This window comes from Ambystoma mexicanum, chromosome 9 (assembly GCF_040938575.1).
Source record: "Ambystoma mexicanum isolate Mex_15411 chromosome 9, UKY_AmexF1_1, whole genome shotgun sequence".
NCBI classification, from domain to species: domain Eukaryota; kingdom Metazoa; phylum Chordata; class Amphibia; order Caudata; family Ambystomatidae; genus Ambystoma; species Ambystoma mexicanum.
This window is the reverse complement of record NC_090931.1, coordinates 1162790713-1162796712: the sequence shown is the minus strand read 5'-3', so window position 1 is coordinate 1162796712 and position 6000 is coordinate 1162790713.

Sequence of the window (6000 nt, the reverse complement as noted above, 5' to 3'; positions counted from 1 at the left end):
TAAGGATGGAGGAGTGAAGAGAGTGAGACCGGCAGGCAGAAGAGGGAATGCAGGATTGAGCATGAGAAAAGAAGAAGACTTTAGGACTTTTCATGCTAGGATAGAGGATAGGCTGTGAAGAGTCGTAGAGACACAAGAGTGAGAAAAAATTAAGGAAGTGCTAAGACTAGCAGAGGAAGAGGTTCTACTGTTAAGGCAGAAAAAATAGATTAAGAGTGGGAAGAAGAGAGATGACAGGGAAGGGACGTAGATGTAGGAAGGTGAAGACATGGGCAGGTTCTTGTTACATTGATAGATGATGTAGAAGAAGAGGAATGGGATGTCGAGCAGGGAGAGAAGAGCATAGTCACCCTACCTCCCACTCCAGTAGCAACAATAGAAAGCAGACTATGGAACCATAGGACACTCCAGGTTACTCACATGCCTGTAGCAAGTGGTATGGGCGAGCTGGGGAAAACCAGGTGTAACTCTGTTTACATTGCTGCAGAAGGGACTGTGAAGGGCATATTATGTCCTGTGGTCACACGTGGACAAGAATAACTTGATTAAGACACTTCCTTTGCTCACTGAAGGGGCAGGGAAGTAGATTCACACATTAGAGAAACACACTGCCATTGTCATGCTGGCCATAGGGGACACGAGGAGCTTATTCACGGCCCTAATGGAGGGATCGGTCAGACATGATTTGGAAGAGATCAGAGTATCTGGGAGTTCAGTTGAATGCATATACGCACGATGGAGCAGCTTTTCATAATCTTAGGGAACAGGTACTTGTGGTCTTAAGGATTATGTATCCTGATATGCCTGTTATCAATACAATTTTAGCTAAAATTATGAAATTGGATGCAATCCTGCCAAACACATCCATTTAATTTAGCAGATTTATGTAGAGGGCAGAAATGGGAGTAACATGGGACAAGAATGTGGCAATTCTTTACCACATGCTGAAGAAGGAACTTCCTAAAGAAAGAAGTCCAGTATGATTTAGATAAAGTGGTAGGGATGAGGGGCCAAGAGTTGGTCAGAGATTCAAGCACATATTGTGCATTTTTGCAAAAGAAGACAAGAAAAGGAGAGGGAGAGTTTAGAGCAAGCACTAAAAGCAGAGGTTGAGATTGTTCAAAAGAAATTGGTGAAGATTTGTTTAGAAGGGGAAGTTTTCACACATTCTATGGAGGGACAGCAGGTTCATTCAGAGACAACAAGGACACAGTGAACTGGGTATGACACAGCGTGGATGGACAGGTATATCCCGGGTCCAAGCCCTATGACAGGGCTTCCAAGGGGCAGGTGAAGAATATCCACCGGGAAGTGGGTCATTTGGCGGGTTTTGAAGAATGGATCCTCAGTGTAATGGGCTGATCGGAACAGTAATGGAAGGTTCTATGGGATTCAGTGTTGGTTGTGTGGAAGGTTGGGACACATTTCACGGGATTGTTGTGAACGGCCACAGCACTTTAACATGGTATCTCAGCAGATGCAGGCCAAGACCCTGCACATGCTCTGGGCTCTGTGCAATTGAGCGAGTTGAACCAAACCCATCCACTGAGGCTGCACAGACCTTCAGGATCCCACCTACCATGCACGGGCAGTGGTGCAGACATGGGACAAGAATCCTTTACCCTAAGGAACAGTTGCGCACTACACTGGAGCAAGTGTTTTCGGGGGAAATTATTTTTCTCTCCCAGGTGCTAATATGTACCAGGAGTAGGATAGCCCACAGGGGTCTCTATTGTGTCCTGTCCTGTGCATTAACACCAATGCAGAAGAAAACTCCAGATAGGTATGCAGGTAGGTGACCTAACATCTCATTTATGGTTGACATAGTGACTACAAAATCTTGCATCAAGGAAGGTGAGTCCAGTTGTCAGGCAAAACGATGGACACACAGGGATTCTCTGGGGCTATCCTGTTGGTTACTTACACTGAATATCTTCCGATCAAGGTGGGTAATCAAAATGTATCAGACCCATTGTTGTATTATACGGACACTGCAGCAAATCTTTTGGGAAGGGACATCCTGAGCAAGTTGCAGATGTCGATAGACTTCAAGGAGGAAGATATTGTATGCTCGACCCCAGGGTTGTATGCGGTAAGGGAAGCAGTGACTTTTCAGACCTATTTTAGTAACAGCACAATTAGGGTGGTTCCCATGCATGCAGCATTGTTTCTTTTTGGGGTGATGGTTTTGTTGAGTTGGGTTCCGGGGTTCAAAAATCAGGTCTGGTGGGTACCATTTAAGTTTTTATTTTAGCTTGATGTGAAGCAGGAAGTAACACCAGGTGCCATTATTGCGATTCTCTTAGAGGCCATAGTGATCAAGAAGAACAGGGTGGTTCTCTCAAGCACACATGAGGAAGGCGGAGAGTGGTGCACATTTCTGTGCATCGATCCAACCTTATCGCTAAGGGACGTTTCTGATGGGAAATTGTATGAAGACATTGAAGACACAGGAGAGATGGTCTTGGAAATTGGGGTGCCTTGCCAGATAGAGATAGTGCAAAGGTTAGTATCGCAGACCATGCTATCGTTACAAATACATCACCATATGGGAAGGAGGATTTGGGAAAAGTGCTGGACCATTTTTGGACCAGCAATCCTCATGATGTGGGGCTGCTAAAAAGTGTTGAAGTAGACGAAGGAATTTATGAGACCATTATGGCACTATTGAAGCAAGGCATAATACAACCTTCTGTGTTCCCATGAAATATGGCTATATACCCTGTGAAGAAATCAAAGGTGTCCAGTTGGAGGATGGTCCAGGATTGTCACCCCCTCAATAATATTGTTGATTCAAAATTTCCAGTGTTACCTAATACTGCCACCATTTTCTGTAACATCCCTGCTGGGTCAACACACTTCACGGTAAATGCTGAAATAATAAATCTTTCTCTGTTCCCTTACACCCTGATTCTCAGTACCTCACGGCGTCTACATATTTGGTTTGAGATTCGAGCACACAAGGTTGCCCCAGGGGTACTGTGAATCTCTGAGTGTTTTTAACAGGGTGGTTTGGATGGATTTGGGGAATTAACATGTGTCCAGTACTGTAATTCAGTATGTGGATGATCTATTATTATGCAGCGCTTTGGAGGAGCAATGTTGAGGAGATAATGCTCCTCTCCCTGCTCGTGGAGACGGGGTACAAAGTGGACTAATGGGAAATGCAGCTGCACGTTTTGCATCGCAGACCTGGCTGTAGGTACGGCTGCTCCACTAGACAACTTTTGGACGTGAGGACAGAATGCATAGAGGCAGTTGCCTCCAGCCAGGTAAGGTGTGTGCAGTCTCCCTACCCTTCATGTGTCTGTCCTCGTGATCCCTGAACAGCACCTGATTTTGGCCCCTTCCAATGCCCAAACTTACATCTGTGCCCTCTTTGTCCCCTGTGCCCCTTGCGTCCCTTTAACCACCAATTGTGGCCAAAACAAAGATTATCCTTGATGGCGGAATTCACAAACAATTGCAACGAAGGAGAAGATTGAACTATCTTTTAGCAGCATCATCACATGCTTTAGCAGACATTCCTGATCAATATCAGCTGTTTAGCCACACAAGACCGTTTTTTTCTCCCTCCGTATGCCCAAGCAGCGGCCAAATGGCTCCAGGTGACCTGAAATGAACTGCTACTCTTGGTGAATGCTGCTGAGTTAGGGTTTAGTGCCATTAAGGAAGAGTTGCAGGCACTAAGGCTCAGGACTTTGCAAAACAGGTATATACTTAACCTCCTTACAGCAAAGGAGGGTGGAGTATGCCAGAAAATCTGGAGCACCTGCTGCAGATTTGTGCCTCCCAGTGATCCTGAAAATTGTATTCTCACCAGAACTATTGCTGCCTTGCTTAAACTGAAAATGATCATGGTGACTGAAGCTGGGATCACCAATGATTTGTGGATGGACTCTTTATTATCGTGAGCATCTTCTTGGTTGAGCCTTGCTATAAATATCCTGTTACCTATTTTTGTCTTTTATCTCATTCTTTTTTTTCTTGCCAGATGCTCTTACGCTGTTGCTCTGCCCAAGTACCAAACAGTTGCTGCCATGATGGCTGTAAACCTCCCCAGGGCTAGGGCCACCACTGCTTAATTCCATATGCAAACTCAAACTGAAGGTGTCTTGTGTCCTCCACCAAATTGGCATGCTTGTGTGGAGCACCGGGTAGATTGCGGGAATGGTGGGGATGACGACTTGGGTTTGTTTGGCGGATATGTATGCCCATACTGAGACTGGTGTAAGATATGTTGTAGGGTTTTTACCTACGAAGATGTGTATGAGTTGTTAGTTAAAGGTTTAACTAAAGGGAAGAGGTTTTGGGTAGTCAGGAAGGGTCCCCATGATCACCAAGGGTTTAAGTTGCATGTACCATATTGATGACTGGGGTGACAAATTGGGCACAAGGTTGCCATTATTTATTTATTTATTTATTTATTTATTTATTTATTTATAGATTTATAAGCCACCAAAGTCCATGGGCATCAGGGCACCAACATGAAGACAAAAGACGAAACAAAAGTGACACGGGACACACAGAAAGAGGAAGAGCCAACAGTCTATCCTAGTGATTACTTAAAATGAGCACTATCAATGCACGGCAGAACTTCAGGTTATTTTGTTCCAGTCTTAGAGCACTCGGAAGTTTGTTCCAGATCTTGGCCGCTCTAACAGGCAAGCATATAGCTAGTCCATTGGTCCTTTTGTGGGAAATGCTGTTGATCAGGCATTGGTTTCCTGATAGCAGCGATCTGCTGGGAACGTATGGACAGATTAGTGTTTTCAGATAGAGAGGGACTGTGCCAAAGAGGAAAAGGTGTACCAGTGTGCTAGATTTGAAAGCAAGCCAATCTTCCACCTTCATCCAGTGTAGATCCCTTCTACTGGCCGAGAGGTGTTCTCCTCTCGGTATGTTTTTAATAATGCGCACAGCACTGTTTTGAATTGTCTGACATTTAGTCAGACAAGTGGTGTTTGCCCCTATTAGGAGCGCATTGCCGTAGTCCAGCCTTGAAAGTATAGTGGCTCGGGCAATGGTGGCGCAGTTCACTTCATTGATCAGAGGCCTGATGTGTCTAGGTAGGAGTAGGTGATACTGAAATGTTTTGTTTATTTGATTGACATGGGCTTCGGTGCTCATTGAGGATTCCAAAGTGATGTCCAAAGGTTTTATTTTACCCCTAGACCGGGATAGCATTGTTCTTGATATTAAAGGTGGTGAAATCTGTGCTCAGCTTAGTGCGTGCCTGCCTTGAGCCAAAAAGAAGACGTTTGGGTTTACTGCTGTTTAGGCACATTCAGTTCATGACCATCCATGCCTCAATGATGTCATAAACGCTGGAGATTTTACTAGAGTCCTTAGAATAGTTTCCGCTCAGCTCTAGAACCAGCTGTCATCAGAGTAGTTAGTAAAGACAGTGCTACTGCCCTCCAACAGGGCACAGAGGTCAGAGGTATAGATTAAAGAGCACAGGTGACAGACTGGCACCCAGTGGCACTCCATAACTAATGGGAGCTAGAGACGAGAAAGTGGCCCCCCAGTGGATTTTCGACATATGGTTAGCAAGGAAGCAGTGAATCCAATCGAATGCCCCCTTTGAACAATTTCCTGCCAGTTTGAGAGCTTGCAGTAGCTTGTCGTGGTCCAGCAAATCAAAAGCAGCAGACAATACAAGCAACATCAGAACTCCAGCTTTTCCTTCATCCATTGTCGTCAACATATGGATCTGCCAGTCGATGAGTGCTGTCTCCATGCTGTGGGCTTGCCTGAAACCTGATTGTTGTTTGCGAAGGATGTTTTTATCCTTTATGTAGCTTTGAAGTTGCCTTGTAGCACACTAGTCAGGAGAAAGTGACAATTTGTGATAGATCTAAGGTTACTTCAGTCTTTGGGGTGAAAACTGGGTTTTATTAGCAAATGGGGTAACCGTTGTGATTTAATTAGCTTCGGGGATGTGGCTGTCTCTAAAAGAGGCATTGATAATGCGGGTAGAGAACAGAACAAACAGTT